Source organism: Puma concolor, chromosome E4 (assembly GCF_028749965.1).
Source record: "Puma concolor isolate L17-30 chromosome E4, mPumCon1.1.hap2, whole genome shotgun sequence".
NCBI lineage: Eukaryota > Metazoa > Chordata > Mammalia > Carnivora > Felidae > Puma > Puma concolor.
Window position 1 is genome coordinate 38,319,522 of NC_141683.1, and position 21,925 is coordinate 38,341,446.

Here is a 21,925-nt window from a genome sequence, read left to right on the forward strand (position 1 = left end):
ATGAAGTTTACTACCAGCATTGTTTACAATAGCAAAACAAAACAAAACAAAAAACCCTGGGAAAAAACAAACAAGGGATGGCATGGATGTGAAGCAACATCATGAGGCAACAGAAACTCCTACACTGTTGGGGGCAGGGTAAACTGGCACAAACACTAGAGAAGACTCTGGCATTAAAAATAAAGTTGGATTGTGCAAACCTTGCTGTTCCACTTCTAGACATACACTGGAAAATTCTTGTGATGTGCCTAATAAGATACGTTAAAGAATGTCCGTTAACTGTGTTGTAACAGCAAATGCCAGGAGTAATTAAATTACTAGCAACAGGAGAATGGATAAATTGCTTCCTAGTCATACAATGGAATGTATGTAAAGATCAGCAGTTAAGATGAAAAAGTAAGAAGTACATGAAATGATATGGATAGCTTTCACAAACATAACTTTGAATGACAAAAGCAAGTTACACAATGGTAACATTAATATTAGGTTTAAAAACCTACAAAATAATACTACAGGTACTTATATAGCTATATATACATTATACACACACATATATATGTATGTATGTATAAAAGCTTTCATGGGAAGGAGTTCATTTTAGGGAAGAAGAGAGGGAGAAAGATTGCGGAAGTGTTCACAAGAGGCTATAACTGAATAACAGTAAATTGTGAAGAAAATATGGAAAAATGTTAAAATGTGATAAAGTGAAGTGGTTGGTATATAGGTGTTCATATTATTCTCTAATGTTATGTTTGTAATATTTCCTATTGAATATTTCATTTTTGTGTGTGTGTTTATTTTTGAGAGAGAGAGACAGGCAGAGTGCGAGTGGGGAGGGGCAGAGAGAGAGGGAGACACAGAATCTGAAGTAGGCTCTAGGCTTTCAGCTGTCAGCACAGAGCCCATTCGGGGCTCGAACTCAAGAACCACAAGATCATGACCTGAGCTGAAGTCAGATGCTTAACTGACTGAGCCACCCAGGTGCCCCTTTCCTATTAAACATTTTAAAGAAAATAAGCTTTCAACTCAAGATTCTACAAAAACAAAACACACAAAAAAAAAACAAAGAAATAAGAAATTAATAAAGGCACACATTAATGAAAGAGAAAAAACTTCTAGATAAAGGTTATCTATAAAAAATCAAAATCTGGGGCGCCTGGGTGGCGCAGTCGGTTAAGCGTCCGACTTCAGCCAGGTCACGATCTCGCGGTCCGTGAGTTCGAGCCCCGCGTCGGGCTCTGGGCTGATGGCTCAGAGCCTGGAGCCTGTTTCCGATTCTGTGTCTCCCTCTGTCTCTGCTCCTCCCCCGTTCATGCTCTGTCTCTGTCTGTCCCATAAATAAATAAAAACGTTGAAAAAAAATTAAAAAAAAAAAATCAAAATCAATCAGTCAAAAACCAAAACGTGGTTCAAAAAATCTGATCAAGAAAAAGAAAAAAGACTTCAATTGAATATGTAAGAATGAATAAGAACAATGTGAAATCAAAAAATGCTAATCCCAGAGTGTAGAGAATGGGATGGAGTCACTCATGTCAAGCAGGAGCCTATGTCAAGCGATGACATGAGCAGTTAAAGGTACTGCAGCTAACAGGTATCACGGTGACCACCACCAGCTGACACCCCAGAACTGATAAAAGGCAGAAGCAGAGGTCTGCAGGGGCCCCAGACTGATTAAATTCCTTCATTATTCCTAAAAAAAATTTTTTTTAACTTATTCATTTTTGAGAGACAAAGAATGAGTGGAGGAGAGGCAGAGAGAGAGGAACACACGGAATCTGAAGCAGGCTCCAGGTTCTGAGCTGTCAGCACAGAGCCCAACATGGGGTTCGAACTCATGAACCATGAGATCATGACCTGAGCTGAAGTCAGACGCTTAACCAACTGAGCCACCCAGGTTCCCCTTAAATCCCTTTAAAAAGGGAAGAATTTTGCAGCAAAATGTCAGACTTTCCAGACACTGACCCCTCTATGTCTGACCATTTAAAAAAGGCAGCTGCCATTGAAGATTGCCCAATTGATTTCCCAATAAAACTGAAAGCCCTCACTGCTTGAACATAAGCAGTAAGTGCTAAGAGCTGCTGACCCAGACCTGACCAAGGCTCATCTCAACTGCGTGCCCCCAGACTGACTTCGTGTTTGGTTCTTTAACATCCTATCCTTTGTGTTATCTTGTTTATTGTGTAGCTTGTCTTATGTTCTGCTCTGTGTACCGGTAAGAAGCCAGGTTAATCACATGGTGAAATGTCATTGAGTTTGAAACTCTGAACCTGCATTATAATTGTTAACCTTGATTTATGACTGAATAAAGTGAACACTGTGGAAAGACACAACCCGGGTGTGTGCCTTCATAGCATGCTCATGACACAAGGATAGTTTAATGCCAAAAAAAATTGAAAACGTAAATGAAATCGATACTTTTCTAGGAAAAAAATATTTATCTCTTAAAAAGGCACCATACCCAGGTGGCTTTGAAGATGAGTTCCTCAAACCTAAGGAATAGATCATTCACACACTAGGTCTATTCCAGGTCATATAAAAAGAAACTAATCTGGGTCGTTTTGAGACCTACCCTAAACTAATATCAAAACTAGACAAGGACAACTAAAGAAAACCATAAGCCAATTTCACTTATGAATCTAGACACAAAAGTCCTATATGATATACACAACAATTTCATCCAGCAATGTACTGGAAGAATACATACCAGGACTGTAAGGATGGCTCAACATTAGAAAATCTATTATTGTAGTTTCTATTACTGTAGGGTAATGGAGAAAAGCTATATGATCATCTGTAAGACTAATACTGAAAGTATTTGGTAATAAATACCCATTTCTGATTTTAGGAAGCAATAAAACGAATTGGTAAACCAGAAAAAGAACAAAGTGCAATCAATTTTTTAAAAAGGTAAGTGCCAGAAACCTTCAAAAACCCATCATGAACGAAAGGTAAGATGCAATCCAAGTAACTTTAAGATGCAATCCAAGTAACTTAGGAAAGAGGTAAGCAAGCCCTGAGGCTAGTAAACAGCGTTGTGCTGGATTCTTCAGAAAAGGCAAAATTGTTATTTACAGATGAAATCTTACCTACAAAATCCAAGAGGATTATTAGAAAATAAAGGTTCAGCGAAGTGACCACATAGATCCACACACCAAACCCCAAAGTATCCTAGGGTACAATAATAGTCCATTAGGAAGAGCAAATAAACCAAAGCAGCAACAAATACTTCCAGGAAAAAAACCTAAAAAGAAATGTGCAAAACACCAAGGAAACTGGAAGACTTCAGCTGAATAACGAGGGAAGACTTGAATTAACGGAGAAATATCCACAGTGCTGGATGAGAAATCTCAATATTGTACTGGTATCAAATCTGGGCAAACTAATCTATGGAAAACCAAATCCCAGGAAACCTCTGCCATTTGGCAGCAATCCACTATAGAATTTGAAATGGAATCCCAAACAAATGCCGGAAAAAGGCTGCATTTGGGGACAATCTGCCTAACGGGTCCAGGTTCCCGACGTCGCGTGCGGAAACGCCCCCTGAAGAGCGTGACAGCCAGTGCAGAACCGCCCCCGCGCCCGCAGCCCCGGCTGAAGGACTCGCGGCCGGAAGTGGCCTGTGGCCACGCCCCTCTCTGCGTCGTGGGCGGGGCGCCTCCTGGGCTGCTGCCCCAGCGCGTTCCAGTCGCGCAACGACCGCGTGGTAGAATATCCGGCTCCGTGGCTTTTGCTTCGGTGTTTCCTAGGCATCGTCGTGCAGGGAGTGTCGAGCCCGCCCAAAATGGTCGTTTCCCCTACAGTTTCCTGTAAGTGACGGTCGCAGTCAGTCCAGTGACTGGAAAAGGGCCGCATTGGCGTTTTCTTCCCCTTCCCGCTTCCCCCACCCCCCTCAACGTCTCTCCCGACCTCTCGGCCACGCCCTGGGCTGCCCTCCTCCTCTTCCCAAATGAGGCCGCTTCCAAAGCTCCAGGTTTCCCTAAAAGATGAGACCTTTCTCCTAAGCTTCATTCATCTTAGCCGATCTCTAGTTTCTCGTATATATATTGTGGAGGGTGTGTTCTTGGCCTGACACTTCTCCCAGCTCTTCCTCTCGCTGCCACTGAGGGGTCCTGCGGGTACACACCGTGGAAACGCGACTCCTCGCCCTTGTTTGAATATACCTTACCTGTCTGCTACAGAATCTTCTCGCTTCCGACGGAACGGACCATCCCTCTCCGCACAGCGCCCTCCTTCCGTCCCCAAACCCTTCTTCTCGTTAAATAATAGCAACAATTAATGAAGGAGTGCCTTAGGCGTTAAGACCCTGACCTAAGCACTTCACAGGCATTATTTTAATCATTGCAACAATCTTTAGGGAGATACAAATGAGTAAACCGAAGCACGGGAAAGTTCAATAATTTGTTCAAGGTGACATAGCATGGATGTGGTGGAGTTGAAATTCGAATCCATTGTGTAGCTCACTCAAAAGCAGGTGCTGTAGACCTTTCTCTTTAACGATACCTGGACATCCCCCTGTTAGTTGCTTCTGAGGAATTGTTTCTGAATGCTGTCTCGAGCATCCCTGTTTGTGGAAATTTGGCCTCTGTCTAGGAACTGTCAGAGCTCTCCTCGTGCAGACACTTGAGAGTTCACATTATATCAGAGGCTAAGATCTGAGCTTACTAATATTTTGTGTCCTCCAAATGTGCTTATTATGCTTCTTAAAAATGTATTCCTAACCCAGTACTCGCTAACCAGCCCTCTTCCTTTGCCTCAGTATGACTTTTTCATTATCACTGTTCTCAGCAAACATTTGAGCAGCTAGTTTATGTAAGACAGTAAAGATAATTGGAGTTTCAAAGAACTCTGAGGTTTAGTTCCTGACCTCAAGGAGAAATATGAAATTTATTCATAAAAAAAGACCAACAAAATAGCACACCAGCACTCAGTTGCACAGAAAAGTTCTACAGGAGCCACTTTGGACAAATTTGTTAAGTGCTAGATTATGTCCTCATCTGTAAAATGTTAAGGTTAGGCTAGATCATTAAAGTTATGTGACTCTTAAGTTCAGAGAAATGAGTGATTACTACTGATGTGGGAACTGTTGGAGAGGCTGTATTGTGTGTGTGTGTGTGTGTTTTTTAATAGTGTATTCTTGAGACATTATAGAAACAAAGATTAGGTTGAAGGCTTTTCCTAGCACTTTTTTTTTTCTTTTTCATTTTGAACATCTGATAATGGTTGGAACCTTGCCTTGGAAATAAAGTTCACATTCATATCACATTTTATACTCTAATTTTAGGAGATTCATGACCCATCCCTCCCTTCCAAAGCTTGCATGTTAAAGAACCCCCTGATTTAGGAGGATACAATGGACTGCAATTCAAAAGGCAAGACTAAACCAGACGTAGAGGATCCTTATCTTGTAGGCAGAGTGGAACCATTGGAAGTTAAGAAATAAAGCCTGGCAGGAGTGTGAAGGGTGAATTAAAGTGGGAAAAGGCAGTGAGACTGGTTAGGCAGACAGTGGAATAATTTAGGTAGATAGTTTAGGAGATATTACAGGGCTGTGCCAAGCAGTAATGGAAATGGAGGGAAACTGCAAGAAATACTGGCAAGGACAAATCAAAAGGATGTGGTACCTGACTGGATATAGAATTTAAAGACAGGAAGGAGTCCATGATAACAAGGCTTGAGGCCTCTGCAGCCGTAGTTACATACCTTCTCTTTTTTTATCTGTTTTTGATCGTACTGTGTCATTCCTGATGTATACATGTTCAAAGAGAGTATCATTACTGACCCAGTGGATAATAAGGGAATAATATGAACAACTATATACTCACAAATTCAACAACTCAGATGAAATAGACCACTATCAAAGCTACCAAAATGTACCCAAGAAGAAACAGATAAGCTGAATAGTACTGTAATTATTAAAGAAATCAAATTTGTATTTAAAAGTCCAAATGGCTTCACTGGTGAATTTTACCAAACATTGAAAGACAAAATAATAGTTCTACACAAGCTCTTCCAGCAGATAGAGGAAGGAAGACTTCCCAACTCATTTTTATGAAATCAAAATTATCTGAGACCAAAATCAGATAAAACCAATACAGACAAAACCAAATCCATATTTCTCATGAACAAAGATGCAAGAATCCTCAAGAAATTTAGCAGATTGAATCCAACATGTTGGAAGAAAAATGCTTTGTGACCATGTGTCATTTATCCTAGGAATTCAAGTCTGGCTCAACATTCAGAAATCAGTATAATCTACCACATTAACAGACTGAACAGGAAAAACTACATGATCCTCTGAATAGATGCAAAAAAAAAAAAAAAAAAAAAAACCACTAAACAAAATTCAACATCCATGATTTTTTAAAACTCAGCATCACAAACCCAAGAGGTTTCATCTGTGCTCCTAAAAATAAATAAATAAATAAATAAATAAATAAATAAATAAATAAATAAATAAATAAATAAAAATAAATTTGGTTCATCCAAGATGAGGTCAAATTCATGTCTGGAGCCCCAAAAAAGAATCCAACCCATCTAGAGGTCATTGGTTCTTTAATAGCTATGGTAATGACCATCGTCTGAGGACTTCACAAGAGGACTCTCAGGCTGGGACTCCTTGAGCAGTTGAGATGTGCCTCGCCAGATTCTGGCTTTCCAAGCAAAACTGCTCTGGCAATTCAGCATCCCAACTCCTACTCCATCAAAGAGACCACATTGGTAAAATGGCAGAGAGATAATGAAGAGTGAGGAGGGGTGGTAGCATTTGACATGGTCTTAGTAGTCTCTTCAAGAGATGGTATTCACTACTTTTCTATGCATTTGTTTCTATCTTAAAAATTGTGCATTTTTACTTCAGCAAACAAATAGAATATAACCATAACATTTATAACGTATGTGGCTGTCTTCATATCTCAATGTTAAAAAAAAAAAACAGCAATCTAGGAATAGAAGGACTCTGATTAAAGGCATCCACAAAACCTAGAGTTACATCACACTTAATGGGGGAAAGACTAAATGTTCCCTCCTCCCAAGATTGGGAACCTGACAAGGATGTACATTTTCCCTACTCATACCCAATATTTTGGTGAAGTCCTAGCAATTACAGTAAGGAAGAAAAATAAAAGGCATTCTGATTGGAAAGGAAGAAATAAATTTATCTTGATTTTCAGATGACGTAACTGTCTATGTAGTAAAATTCAAAAATCTACATAAAGGTCCTAATGTTAAGAAATGAATTTAGTAGGGTGTCGGGTAAAAGGTTAAATAATTGTGTTTCTACACTAGCAATGAACAATTGGAAGGTGACCCACTCCTCTCTCCCACAAGTGAAATACTTAGGTATAAATCTAACAAAATATGTGCAGGATCTTTATGCTGAAAAGTACAAAATGCCAATGAAAGAAAGCAATGGACACCCATACAGTGTTCATGGATTAAAAGATTCAGTATAGTTAAGATGTCAGTTCTTCCCAAATTGATCTATGCATTTAATACAACTGCAATAAAAATCCTATCAGGATTTTTGTACGTATAGATTAGTTGAATCTAAAAGTTATAAGGAAAGATAAAGGAACTAGAATAGCAAAAACAACTTTACAAGTGAAGAGCAAAGTTGAAGAATCCACACAATCTAGTTGTATGGCATACTATGAAGCTATAGTAATCAAGACAATATGGTATTGGTGAAAGGATAGACACATAGACCAATGGAATAGAATAGAGTCCAGAAATAGACCCACAAAAATTGGCCAACTCATTTTTGACAGAGGTGCAAATGCAATTCAATGAAGAAAGCACAGCCCTTTCTATACATGGTGCTGGAAAAACTGGATATCCACATGTGAAAAAATGAACCTTGACCTACATCTCACACCACATATAAATATTAAATCAAAGCTGGATCATCATAGACCTAAAAGTAAAAGTTAAAATATGAAACTCTTGAGGAAAACATAAGAGAAAAAAATTTTTGTGACTTTGGATTAGGCAAAGAGTTCTTAGATACAATACCGAAAGCACCATATTTAAAGGAGAAGACTGATTTGGGGTGCCTGGGTGGCTCAGTTGGTTAAGTGTCTGACTTCAGGTCATGATCTCACGGTCCATGGGTTCAAGCCCCGTGTTGGGCTCCATGCTGACAGCTCAGAGCTTAGACCCTGCTTCAGGTTCTGTGTCTCCCTCTCTCTCTGCCCCTTCCTCACTCGTGCTCTCCATCTCTCAAAAAATGGATAAACATTAAAAAAAATTTTTTTAAAGAAAAGATTGATAAATTGGACTTTACCAAAATTAAAATATTTTGCTACATGAAGGATACTACAAAGAAATGAAAGGTATGAAAAAGAAAAAGAAAATGAAAGGTATGGCATAAATGTCACAAAAGACTTGTGTCGAAAATATTTAAAGAATTTTCAAAACCTAACAAGAAAACAACTCAATAAAAAATGGGCAAAGTTTGAACAGACACTTCACTAAAGATACACAGATGGCAAATAAGCACATGAAAAGATGTTCAGCATCATTAATCATTAGGGAAATGTAGATTAAAACCACAAGAAATATTACACATCTATTAAAATGGATAAAATTAGTAACAGGACTAAGTGCCAGCAAATATGTGGAGAAACCAGAACAATTGCTACAGGAATGCAAAATAGTATAGCCACTTTGGAAAGCAGCTGTTCAGTTTCTTATAATGAAGTTAAACATACATTTACCGTATAATCCAACAATTCCACTTCTGTATGTTTGTCTCAGAGAAATGAAAGCATATGTTAACACAAAAATATGTACATAAATGTTTATAGCAGCATTTTTAGTAATTGTCCGAAATGTCCCAAAGCAAAGCTGGTTCAACATTTGAACATCAGTCAGTGTAATTCACCATGTTAGCACACTAAACAAGAAAAACTACATGAACTAAATGCTCTTCAGTGTGTAAATGGATAAATACATTGTGATTCATCCATACAATGGAATAGTATGCAGAAATAAAAAGGAACAAACTAATGGGGCGCCTGGGCGGCTCAGTCGGTTAAGCATCGACTTCAGCTCAGGTCATGATCTCGCAGTTTGTGAGTTTGAGCCCCACATCAGATTCTGTGCTGACAGCTCAGAGCCTGGCTCCTGCTTTGGATTCTGTGTCTCCCTCTTTCTCTGTTCCTGCCCCACTCGTGCTCTGTTTCTCTCTTTTCTCTCTCTCTCAAAAATAAATAAACATTAAAAAAAAAGGAAGAAACTATTGATATATGCAGCAACTCAAATGTGTTTATTAAGCAAAGGAAGCCAATCTCAAATGGTTACATACTGTATGATTCCATTTATTTGATATTCTGGAAAAGGCAAAACTAAAGGGACAGAGAGCACACCAGTGATTGCTAAGGTTTAAAGGTAGAAAGGGTCTGACTGCAAAGGAGTAACATGAAGGAATTTTTTGAGATACTGGAATTGTTCTGTATACTGTTAATGGTTGTTAAAAGAATTTATGCGTGTGTTAAAATGCATAGTACTGTGTGCACACACTCTCATACTGTATGCAAATTTAAAAGTAGATTTTTTAAGTTAAAAAAAAAAAAAAAAGCACTGTAGTTTGTCCAGAATCTCTCTTAAAAGCCTACCCTTGACTTCGACAATCCCTCCAGCCACAATGCCAATTTTTCTGCTTTCATAAAACTATGTTTCATAAAATATAGTTTATATTTCTTGGCTCTGTTTCCTTGCTTGCCATTCATTCTTTCAAAACATAGTTTAAAACCTTCAGCAACATAATGCATGCACATGATTAAAAGATCAAGGAAAAACAATTGTCTCCATCCCATTTGCTTTCTTCTAATTTTAGATTCAAACCTTTGACAAACCTACTTGAAAAAAAATATATAAGCAAATGCAAAGACTAAAAAAAGTTTATTATAATAAAAATTAAAAAATAAAGGATATATCAACAGATATATTGCTCTAAAAACTTAAAGAGAACATGAAAATATGAATGACTCTGCTTACATAGACCTATAAATCTGTCTACAACCCAGTTATACAAGAAATCCAAATTTATTTTTCTATAATTCTTCTCATTTTCTTTTCGAAGGCTTCACTCAACTGGAGAGGGATGAAACCTGCTGTCTGCCAATTTGGAGTTTGAGGGATGGGGATAGAGAGATGAGGAAGCAGGGAGTGGTTTTTGTGTTTCCACAGCATGGGTGGGGGGAAGATACTCAACTAGACTTCATTGTTATCTGTTCGTTCAGGTACCTTTTGAGATGTCCGTCGTTCTGTCTGGTCCTGCCATTGATCCATGCCATTTGCTACTGAGATGTCTTCATTCCTGTCTGCCTAGTCCCATCAGGTATGGTGGCTCTCTCTCTGTTACTTCCATGTCACGCCATGCAGGGATACCAAATGCAAGGTGATTTAAAGCCTGGTCAGCATAATCTGTCCTCCTCCTGATTTTTTCTCTGGTATCATGTTACTATCCCACAGCTCAGAGTATAGCCTCCCTTTCCCCTGGCCTTAGATTCCTCGTATTTGCATGGATCCTTACTACTTCTCTGGTGTCCATTGAATCAGAGTACAGGGTTTATCTTTTTGAGGTCTATCAACTTGTATACTCCTATCACTTCCCCACAATATCTATTTTCTTCTTCCTTAGTCTGAAAATTTCTTTCTAGTCTTGTTGCAGCTTGGGGTGGGGGTATGGGGAAGTGAGACTCAGTCCAATTCTCTCCAGTTATATTTCTCCCAAATATTGTATCTATATGTGGAACCTTCTCTATTCTCCTAGTGGCTTACAGTTTTAGAAATCAAATTCAGGAAGAATTCTTTTTTTCTGTTTACTACCCTGCTTTATTCCTTCCCTAAAACAATGAGCTCACAGCTGCCTAACTGCCTACAAGGAGTAAGGAATAAGAGAAGGAATAAGAGGGAGGAGAGATAAGAAAAAGATGAGCCAAAAGGAGAAGAAAAGTTGACATTTCAAAATATTATCCAGTCACATAAAAACATGTTGAGATGACAAATTGGTAGAAAAATGTTCGCTAATATTTATCAAACTCGTACTATGTACCAGATATTATTTTAAGAACTTTAGGTGTATCAACTAATCATCATAACAATAATTAAATAGGTGCCACTACTGGGGCGTCTGAGTGGCTCAGTCAGTTAACCGTCTGACTTTGGCTCAGGTCATGATCTTGCGGTTTGTGGGTTCGAGCCCTGCATCAGGCTCTGTGCTGACAGCTCAGAGCCTGGAGCCTGCTTCGGATTCTGTGTCTCCCTCTCTCTCTGCCCCTCCCCTGCCTGCTCTCTCTCTCTCTCTCTCTTTCTCAAAAATAAATTTAAAAAAATTAAAAAAAATAGGTGCCATTACTATTCTGATTTTACAAATAAGGAAGCCGAGATACCAGATGGATTGAGTAATTCAGCTAAGCTTTGTTCAGTAGTGTCCCAGCTTGTGTTCAAACCCAAGAAATCTGGCTCTGTAGTCCACCTTCTTAACTACCATGCCATTGATTCTCAAATGACCTCTCCCAAGGGCTATTTGGAAATGCATGGGAGTATGGATCTAGCTTTCCTAATGACTGGGGAGTGTTACTAGCATTTAGTGGTTAATGGCCCAAAATAATTGTCCTATTATGTGAAGGATGATCCTGAAAAATAAAGAATTGACCCATCCAAAATGTAAATAGAACTCTCATTGAGAAACACTGCAGTATAGTACCTCTGAATTGCCAAGATTGACTCAAAGAGTTAACAAAACAAAACTTCTTCATGGGAGAAGTCATAAATGTTATCCAAAACACAAATTGATAGGCAGATTTTCCACTTAGTTCTTTTAAGATTTTCAGGGAATAGGTGAGTCCCATATTATATATGATAATCTCCTCCAGAATATGAAAGGATATAGAATACCTTTTAATTGATTTTATGAAGCTAGTGAAACACATACAAATTAGATTTTGAGATATATTACTAGAGACAAAGAGGGACATTTCATTATGATAAAAGGGTCAATATATCAGGAATGTATACACACTATAGTGTGTTGAACAGTATCCCCTTCAAAACTCATGTCCACCCAGAACCTTAGAATGGGACCTTATTTGGAAATAGTCTTTCCAGGTGTATTTTGTTAAGATTAGATCACACTGGAATCAGGGGGATAGGAGGAACCCAAGTCCAGTGACTGGTGGTGGTGTAAGAAGAGAAGAGAAGAAGAGAAGAAGGGTGTTGTAAGAAGATATGAACGAGGGGGATCATGTGACTATCAAGCCAGCAACTGGAGTTATGTGCCACAAGCCAAGGACATCTGGGGGCAGGAGAGGCTGGAAATGGAAAGGAAAGATTCTTTCCCCGAGCCTTTAGAGGGAGAAAATATTTGCAAACCACACATCCAGTCCAATACGGTATTAATATTTAACATTTATAAAAGGAATTCATAAATTCAAACCAAAAAATAAAACCCCCCAAAAAAACAATTTAAATTTTTTTTTCCAACGTTTTTTATTTATTTTTGGGACAGAGAGAGACAGAGCATGAACGGGGGAGGGGCAGAGAGAGAGGGAGACACATAATTGGAAACAGGCTCCAGGCTCCGAGCCATCAGCCCAGAGCCTGACGCGGGGCTCGAACTCACGGACCGCGAGATCGTGACCTGGCTGAAGTCGGATGCTTAACCGACTGCGCCACCCAGGCGCCCCCAAAAAAAACAATTTAAAAATGGGCAGAGGACTTGAATAGACATTTCTCCAAAGAAGACATGCAAACGGCCAACAGGTACATGAAAAGGTGTCCAGCAACACTCCTCACCAGGGAAATACAAACCAAAACCACAATGCAAGAGTGGGGTGCCTGGATGGCTAAGTCGGCTGAACGTCTGACTTGATTTTGGCTCAGGTCATTATCCCAGGGTTATAGGATCAAGCCCCACAGGCTCTGCACTGGGTATGAAGCCTGCTTAAGATTCTCTCTCTGCCTCTCACTTTGTCCCTCCGCTGTTCTCTCTCTCTCTCTCTCTCTCTCCCCCTCTCAAAAAAAAAAAAAAATCCCTCTTTCTCTCCCTCTGTCCCTTTCCCCCCTCTCACGAGTGCTCTCTAAAATAAAAAATAAGAAAAATATTTTTAAAACACTAAATCACAATGAGATATCCCCTCCTACTTGTTAGGATGTCTGTTATCAAAAAGATAAGATAACAAATGCTGGCAAGGTTGTTGAGAAAAGGGAATCTTTGTATACCGTTGATGAGAATGTAAACTGGTACAGCCACTATGAAAAGCTGTATCGAAGTTCCTAACGAAATTACAAATAGAACTATCATATGATCTAGCAATCTCATTTCTGGGTATGTAAACAAAGGAAACAAGATCACTGTCTTGAAGACATATCTCTACTCCCAGGTTTCTTTGTTTTTTAAAGTTCATCTGTTTTGAGAGAGAGAGAGAGCATGCACGAGCAGGGGAGGGTTAGGGAGAAAGGGAGAGAGAGAAAACCAAGAAGACTCCACTGACAGCCAGTGGGAAGCCCGACACGGGGCTCAGTCCCACAGACTGTGAGATCATGACGTGAGCTTAAATCAAGAGGAACACTTAACTGACTCAGCCACCCAGGCACCCCTGTTTGTTTGTTTCTGTTAAGTAGACTCCACACCCAGCACAGAGCCCAGTGCAGGGTTCGAACTCATAACCCCGAGGTCAAGACCTGAGCTGAGATCAAAAGTCAGACACTAGCCACCCAGGTGCCCCACTCCTATATTTATTGGAGCATTATTCACAATAGCCAAGATACAGGGTGTATCTTACCTTTTGTGACAATATGGGTGAAGCTGGAAGGCATTATGCTAAATGAAATAAGGCAGTCAGAGAAAGACATATATACTGCATGGTATTACTTATGTGTGGAATGTAAAAAATGAAACGTTGAACTCATAAAAACAGAGAAATAGTTGCCAGGGGCCAGGTGTTGGGGGAGAGAGAGAGAGAGAGGTTGGTAAAAGGATACAAACTTTTAGTTGCAGTAAGAATAATACCTAATCTATTACATAGTAACTGCAGTTGATGATACTGTGTCTATAATTAAGTTTGAACTTAAATGCTCTCACTTAAAAAAAAAAGAAAAAGTAAACCTGAGAGTTGATGGATGTGTTAATCAACTCTATGGTGGGAATCTTTTCACAATGTATACATATATCTAATAATCACATTGTACCCTTTAAATATTTTACAGTTTTGTCAGTTTACCTCTGTACCTGAGAAAAAAATATTGGCACATGGCTAGATGGACAGGTCAATGAACTAACACAAGAAAAAAAATACAGACAGATTTGATATCTGATAAATGAGTCACCTCAAATCAGTAGGGAAAAGTTGGCTTATTTAAGAAATAGTGTTGATACAACTAGCTATCTGGAAAAAAAATTAAAGCCAGGTCCATACTTCAAACTTGTATTCAGCTAGATTCCAGATGGATCAAATAGCTAAGTGCAAAAAAAAAAAAAAAAAAAAAAAAGAAAAAAGAAAAAAAGAAAAAAAAGAGAAACCAAAAAGAGTCGCAAGAAACCACTAGGAGATTATTAAAATAATCAACTGGAGAGTAATGCAGGGTCATTGAGTGCAACAGTCAAGAAAGAATTCTTGAGACATTTATGGCACAACTTACTAAGTTTATTTAAACAGCACGGGGACCTGTGGGCAGAAAAGCTGCACTTGTGCTGTGTGAGGCTGATGGTTATGTGCTCGGTAATCAAAGGGAAGGGCCCATGCAGGGAGTATCAGATTACAAAAGTTTCTTCAAATTTCTTTGAATTTCTACTTGTAAAACTACTTTTGCAAGATTCCTCTGGTGCTTATCATTCTTCAGTATTAACTATCGGTGAGCTATACAGGCAGTCAGGAGACCCTTAAAGAACGGAGCAAGCAGCACGTTTTTGATCCTTATTGAACCTATGCAGGCTTTAGGTCAGCCTTCTGGGCTAAGGGTAAACGTTTTTCTGCTTCTGTCCCTCATCAGAGAGGAAGGCCTTTGTGAGATGTGTATATCTCACAAAACCCAGAAGCCATGAAATAAACAATGATAAATTATATCAAATACACATGAAACACCTAGCAGTCATACTCCTAGATATATTGTCTGGGTAAATTCATGCACTTTTATTCCAGTATACCTTCATGTACAAGAATGTTTATGGCACTTTTTGTCATAACAGTCAAAATATAGAAAGAACCCAAATATCAATCAACAATAGAATACATACATAAATTATAATACAGGTGTATAGTAAAGAATTTAACCTTGCCCAAAGAGAGGTCTAACCTTTGCCCTTGACTTCTGGGTGGTAATGTCGAAACCCTTGGAATGTCTTGCCTGGTAGTGTCTTTGTTTGCTTGGGGGCCTTGGATCATGTGATTTAGGATGGGGCATAGGCTGATAGTCAGTTTCAGGTGGACCTCCAGAGGGGCTAGAGATTGAGACCAGCCATGTGGGTAGTCAGTCATGTCCATGTAACAGAGCACTAATAAAAACTCTGGATACCAGGGCTTGGGTGAGCTTCTCTAGTTGGCAATACTCCATGCATATTGTCACACATCATGCTGGGAATCCCTAACTTTTCAATCCATGTCAGAAGTGAGCGTGCTCTTGGGGATCCTGGAATATCCTTACAATGGGATACATTGCAATCATAAAAAATATTAAGGAATCTTTTTCTTACTGATTAGGAATGGCCTTCCAGTTATTAAGTCACAGATTGGTGTATAAAATATGCTACTGTTTATGGAAATGGTGGTGGAGGAAAGAATAGTTATACCTATTGGCCTATAACTGGATGCAAATGTTTCTGATACACAAGAAATTTGCAAAACTTGTTGCCTTTGAGAAAAATTACGTGGATGGTTGATAGGTGTGGAAAGGAGACTTTTTTAACCTTTTAAATTTTGAACCATGTGAACATAATCCTTACCCAAAAGTAAATAAATTTAAATAAAGAAAGTCTATGTATCTCTTTTATTGAAGCAAATGATTATTTTTTTCTTTTTAGGACAAAAGATGAATCATAAAAAAAGAAAAAAAAAAAAGAAGTAGAAACAAAAGGAGGAAACAACCACATGTTAAACCTTTCCGAGGCATTGTGCACATCATGTTTAAAGAGTTTATTTTGTGATTGGTTTGCATTTTCACTGGTTTGTCATGATTATAGTCACAGTGTCCAGTTTGTTAAGGAAAAAACTATGTGTATAATTTTGCTTGTTGATTGCATGCAATGTAAATACACTTTAAAATTTAGATTCATAGTGCCATCTCTTAAATATCTCTATCAAGATTAGTAGAGCAGACCCACATACTTCAAACCATCAAACAATGCCAGTTGGGTTATTTTTACCTCTGTACCTTGAGAAAGATGGCATTCAGTAAACAGTTGTCTCCTTTCAAATTTTATTTTTAAAAATACGTGTTAACCTAGTTTCATATAATGATACTAAACTCAGTGTGATTGATACACAGAATTGCAAGTCCTTAGTAAAGGAATCTGTTGAAAGTAAAACGATGTCCGATGACTCTCAAAATAAATATGATCAAAGCAACAAAGATGGTTTTCATCTTGTCTTCCATTTTCTGTGGAACAGTTCGGGCAGTAGCTGCTCTTCCCAATCAGGGCCTTAAAATCACACTTTAAATCTCTATGTAAGAGCACATAGCAAACAGTACTGTATTTGTTGCCAATGATAAAAGTTGAGCTCTCAAGGAAAAACCAGAATTTTGGTAAATCTGTATCCACTACTCATTTTCCCTCTTTGTCTTACATCATGAGGTTAACAGTTTATCCAAACTTAATGACTTTTCTGATGAGATTAGTAATGATGTTAATGAATATGTATTTTTTATATTGTGTAACTAAGGGAGTTAATTTTTAGAAGATCTGCATAATTTAGTAGACCAATATTTCTCGGATAATCAATGCACGATGTTACAGAGTCATGGACCAGTAAAAGCCATTTGAAGTACGAAATTGACTAATGGATTTTAGTGGAACAGAGTATGAAAATCATTGCTATGATTTCATATTCTACATTGCAACTAACTGTTTTGGTCTCTGAACTGTGGATAATTTTTTTTTTTTAATTGTGGTAAAATGTACATAATATAAAATTCACCATTTTCACCATTTAAAAAAATCTTTTCAATGTTTTTATTTATTTTTGAGAAAGAGAGAGAGAGGATGAGAGAGAGCACATGAGTTGGGGAGGGGCAGAGAGAAAGGGAAACACAGATTCTGAAGCAGGCTCCAGGCTCCGCGCTGTCAGCACAGGCCCCGATGCGGGGCTCAAACTGCGGGATCATTACCTGGGCCAAAGTTGGACGCTCAACCAACTGAGCCACCCAGGCACCCCTTAACCATTTTTTAAAGTGTACAGTTGAGTGGCATTAGGTGTAACCACATTAGGTGGTTGTGCAACCACCACCCATTACATCTCCAGAATTTTTCATCATCCCCAACTGAAATTCTATACCCATTATAATAGTACCCTAGGTCCCCCTCCCAGCAGGATTGAAAAAAAAAACTAATAAAATACTTTTCCCTCTTCTAAGTGCGTATCTGTGAGAGGGTGAATTTTCTTCAGATACTTCAGTTAAAACGTCTTATCACAATAGGTTGAATGCAAGAAGCAGGTGTAAGTAGTCATACGTATTCGTTTCCCTTTACTGTGTGAAAAATAACCACAATCAAAGCAGCTGAAAACAACACCCATTTATATCAGTTTCTGTGAGTCAGGAGTCTGGGTTCAGTTGGGCTCCTCAGGGTCTTTGTACAAGGTCTCGCAAGGCTAAAATTAAGACGTTGGCCGAGGGCGCAATTTCATCTGAGGCTCAGGGGTCCTTGTCCAAGTGCACTGCTTGTTGGCAGAATTCAGTGCCTTGGAGTTGTAGCGCCAGAGTCCCTGTTTTCTGGCCAGCTGTTGGCCAGGGACTGCTCTCGGCAACCAGAGGCCGCTCACAGGTCCTTGCCATGTGACAACATTGGTCTTTGCTTCCCACAACATTGTAACTACTTCTCCAAAGCCAGCAGGAGAATCTCACTCCAGTCTGCTATGATGGAGTCTTATATAACCTAATACAGTCACAGGAGTGACTCTGTCATCACTTTCGCCACATTCTTTTGGCCAGAAGCAAGTTGTCGGTTCTCCCTCACTCCCTTGGCTCACTGGGGTCACCTTAGGGTTTGTTTACTCCAGGCATTACAGATGTTCAATAAACGTAAAAACAACATCACTCTTCTCACTAATATACTAATATACAATAGTATATGCATATTATAGAATATGCATATTATATACTATGTATATGCATATATACTATGTATATACTCTGTGTATACTATATATACATATATATGTATGTATGTATATTTGTGTGTGTATATATATATATATATATAGGATTAAAAATATGTTAATGTGTAATGGGTTTCTAGTTATTTTAAATGAAGTTAGTAAAGATTGAATTTATCAATTTTAATTTCTAATACAGTAAATATTGATAGATATAACCCTTATAAACAACAGTTCTTTGGGCTTCTTAATAAATTTTAAGAGTATGAAGTGTCCTGAGACAAAAAACATAAGAGCTGTTAATATAATAAATCCTAATGGCAATTCTACACAACAAACAGTTGGCATTTTCCAAATCCTTTCTGAGACTCATAGAAATATATTTTAAAAATTTTACAATTTGACAATAAATTTCATAATAAAAAAATAAATAAATAAAAATAAAATTGGAATGACACAGAAAAAAAATTTAACATTTTTATTTACTTTTGAGAGACAGAGACAGAGCGTGAGCAGGGTAGGGGGAGAGAGAGAGAGAGAGAGAGGGAGACACAGAAGCTGAAGCAGGCTCCAGGCTCTGAGCTGTCAGCAGAATCCAATGCGGGGCTCGAACCCACCAACTGTGAAATCATGACCTGAGCCGAAGTCGGATGCTCAACCGACTGAGCCACCCAGGTGCCCCTAGAAATACATTTTACATTGTGACCTAGCATACATATACATATGCATATATACATATTCATGGATACATAACCAAGGCAAAAGTTCCATGAAGTAATACTTATGTGAGGTACACACTGATATTTTCTACTCTATTGCTAAGAAAAGCAAATTCCTAGTCACAACTCAATACACTGATTTCATGAACCACTCAATAGGTCAGGACCTTAAGTCTGAAAATCCAGGTTTATCATAGAACCGCTTGAAAAACATTTAAAAATACATATTTCAGGGCTAAGCAAGTACTGTTTCCACCCAAGTGAACAGGAAAGGGGAAGAAAAAGAGTGAATCTATGCTTTCCTTCCCCCTTGAAGCACTCTTAGGAGAATAGCCAGGGTTGATATTTTTCTGGGGATTATCTGATTCTGGCCATGGAAGGACTGAGTCATGAGAGTACATATCCTGGGTTATTCTGCATTAGACATTTAGTTATCCTAAGCAGAAATGTTTCCAAGCAAAGAGAAGGTGTTACTGAAATGCCCAGCACTGTGCTTGTGGCAACTGTGAGTGTGCTAGGCTGTTCCTAGAGGATAGGATTTTATTGGAAGAAAAGCAGTTTTCCAGGAATCCAGGTCGCTGCTGGAGAGGTGGGGAGGTCTTTACAGCGGATGAGAAGGGGGTTCAAATTCTGGTATAGCAGTTACTCTCTGTACAACTTTGGAAAACTCACAAACTGCCTAAACTCTGTAGAGTGGGATAAAAATACCTGCCTCGCCATGTTGTTTGTGTGGATAAAATGACCTAATTGTGCACTGTGCCGAGCACACATAGTAAGTGTCCCAAGATGGCAGGTTGTTTTCTTGCTGTTCTTGCCATGATGTGCTCTTTGGTGTTGGGCATGCTAGAAATGGTGCTGCTGCCTCACCTACCTCCCAGGGGAAGTGTGGAGGTCAATGAAAAAATGGATCACAGGACAGAAATATCATGTGCTGTTAGATGGGAAGGAGGTGCCCAGAATGGAGCCTGGGGACAGGGCTCTGAGGACACAGAGGGCAGGTGAGTAGGTAGAAAGCAAGAGCCCACAGGTAGAAAGCAAGGTGCCTCTTAGCATGGAGGGAGGGACTCAGAGTAATCCCCTTCTGGTTCCAGGAGCTTTATGTGCCTTAATCTCAGTTAATCCCCACAACAACAGGGTCATGTAAAAACTATTACTCAAATGAGAAAACAGACTCAACAAGTTTAAATTTTTTTTTAATCTTTATTTATGTTTGAGAGAAAGAGTGTGAGCAGGGGAGGAGCAGACAGAGGGGGAGACACAGAATCCGAAGCAGGCTCCAGGCTCTAGGCTCTGTGCTATCACTACAGAGCCCGACACGAGGCCCGAACTCACGAACCGTGAGATCATGACCTGAGCCAAAGTTGGGCACTCAACCAGCAGAGCCACCCAGGCGCCCCAGGACTCAACAAGTTTAAATAACTGGGCCCAGGTCACACAAAAGGAGAGGATATGATGTTGGAGCAGCATCTGCCCCTGCCCAGGCCAAGAGCCATCCCAGGCAGCCTTGTGGTTGGAGAGGAGAGGTGGTCTGGCTGTGGCCAGTTGGGGGGGGGGGGGGAGGGGAGAGACCTGTGTGTCCAGCTCATCCATGGGGACCCACAGCCCACAGGATAGACTCTCTGGCTGAGCTTCCCATGACCACCAGGGGGCCTTCATGCGTCTTCTGCAGGTGAGACCCAGCTCAGTTTCCCAGACTGACTTGGGTCTGAAGACTGCTGTAAAGCCTCATGGGTCAGAGTGTCACCAGCAAGGGCACCTCCCCCCTCCCACTGGCTGTTGCCAGCTGCCTCCTGGTCTTGCCACCTACTGGATTTCAACTCTCTGTCTCTGTCTCTCTCTTACACACACACACACACACACACACACACACACACACACAGCCTCATGAATAGTTTTCTACAACACACACCAGATGATTGTCATCCTACCCGATTGTATGCTTCCAGGTTTATATGAAACAACTCAGAATCCGTCATTCTCTCCATCTTTTCAGTTGCTATAAACTGGTCTTTTCAGCATTCTTTAAAAGATACATCTCATGTCCTCTCCAAGCATCTCCTGAACATTGCTAAGCAAAGATGATAAACATCTATGTGACAGTCTTCCAATCATCTGTCTCTAACCTAACATAAGGCCAATGCAATAGTTCCAAAGTGCATTGATCTCCTATTGAGATGAAGTTATTTAGGCACGTATTAGATTCAGATAGATTCAGATGTGACAACAGAGAATTTCCTGAGCTCCCCCCCTCCCCCCCCACCCCGAGAGTAACCTAAAACAGTGGTTCTCAGCCTTGGCTGCACAATGGAATCGCCTGAAGAGTTTTAGAAAACCTGATGCCTGAGACCCATCCTGAGTTTCTGATTTATGGAGTCTGGGTTGCAGCTGGGCACTGGAATAAAAGCTCTCCTGATGATCCAATGTGTAGCCAAGCCTGAGAACCACAGATCTAAAAGATTAGGGCAATCAGGTTCAAGAGCAATGATTAAAGAGCTGAGTCTGGATATCCCAGAGGAAGGAAGGTGACAAATGATCTTCAGTGTGTCCCATCGACTTTCCATTATCCATACTAATTGAAAGGAAAACTGTCACGAACAACGGTCAGATCTTAAATTTGAAAGTTCCTTTATAGTTTGCAATGCATTTGATCTTATTTTAACCTCACCACAAGCCCGGGAGGTAGACAGCATAGCTATGCTTATCTGATAGATGAGGAACCGGAGCCTCAGAGAAGTGAGTGATTTGCAAAGATGTAAGGGGAAAACCATTTTGCGAGAACTATAACCCAGAATTTCCAGCAGCCCCAAAGTCCCCACAATTTTATCTGCACTGTTAAACTCCCCTCCAGCCCCCGAGGCAAGGTAAAATCTGTTTATGAGTAAAAGATAGGAAACC

At 39.6% G+C, this 21,925-nt stretch overlaps 1 long non-coding RNA gene across 1 annotated transcript; it reads left to right on the plus strand.

Annotated features, from left to right (window-relative positions):
- The first annotated feature begins 3,650 nt into the window (after positions 1-3,650).
- Positions 3,651-16,569, plus strand: LOC147572599 (uncharacterized). The gene is made up of 3 exons (XR_015245828.1): positions 3,651-3,806; positions 10,242-10,339; positions 16,022-16,569. It is a non-coding gene; the product is annotated as an uncharacterized LOC147572599 (long non-coding RNA).
- Positions 16,570-21,925: the final 5,356 nt, after the last annotated feature.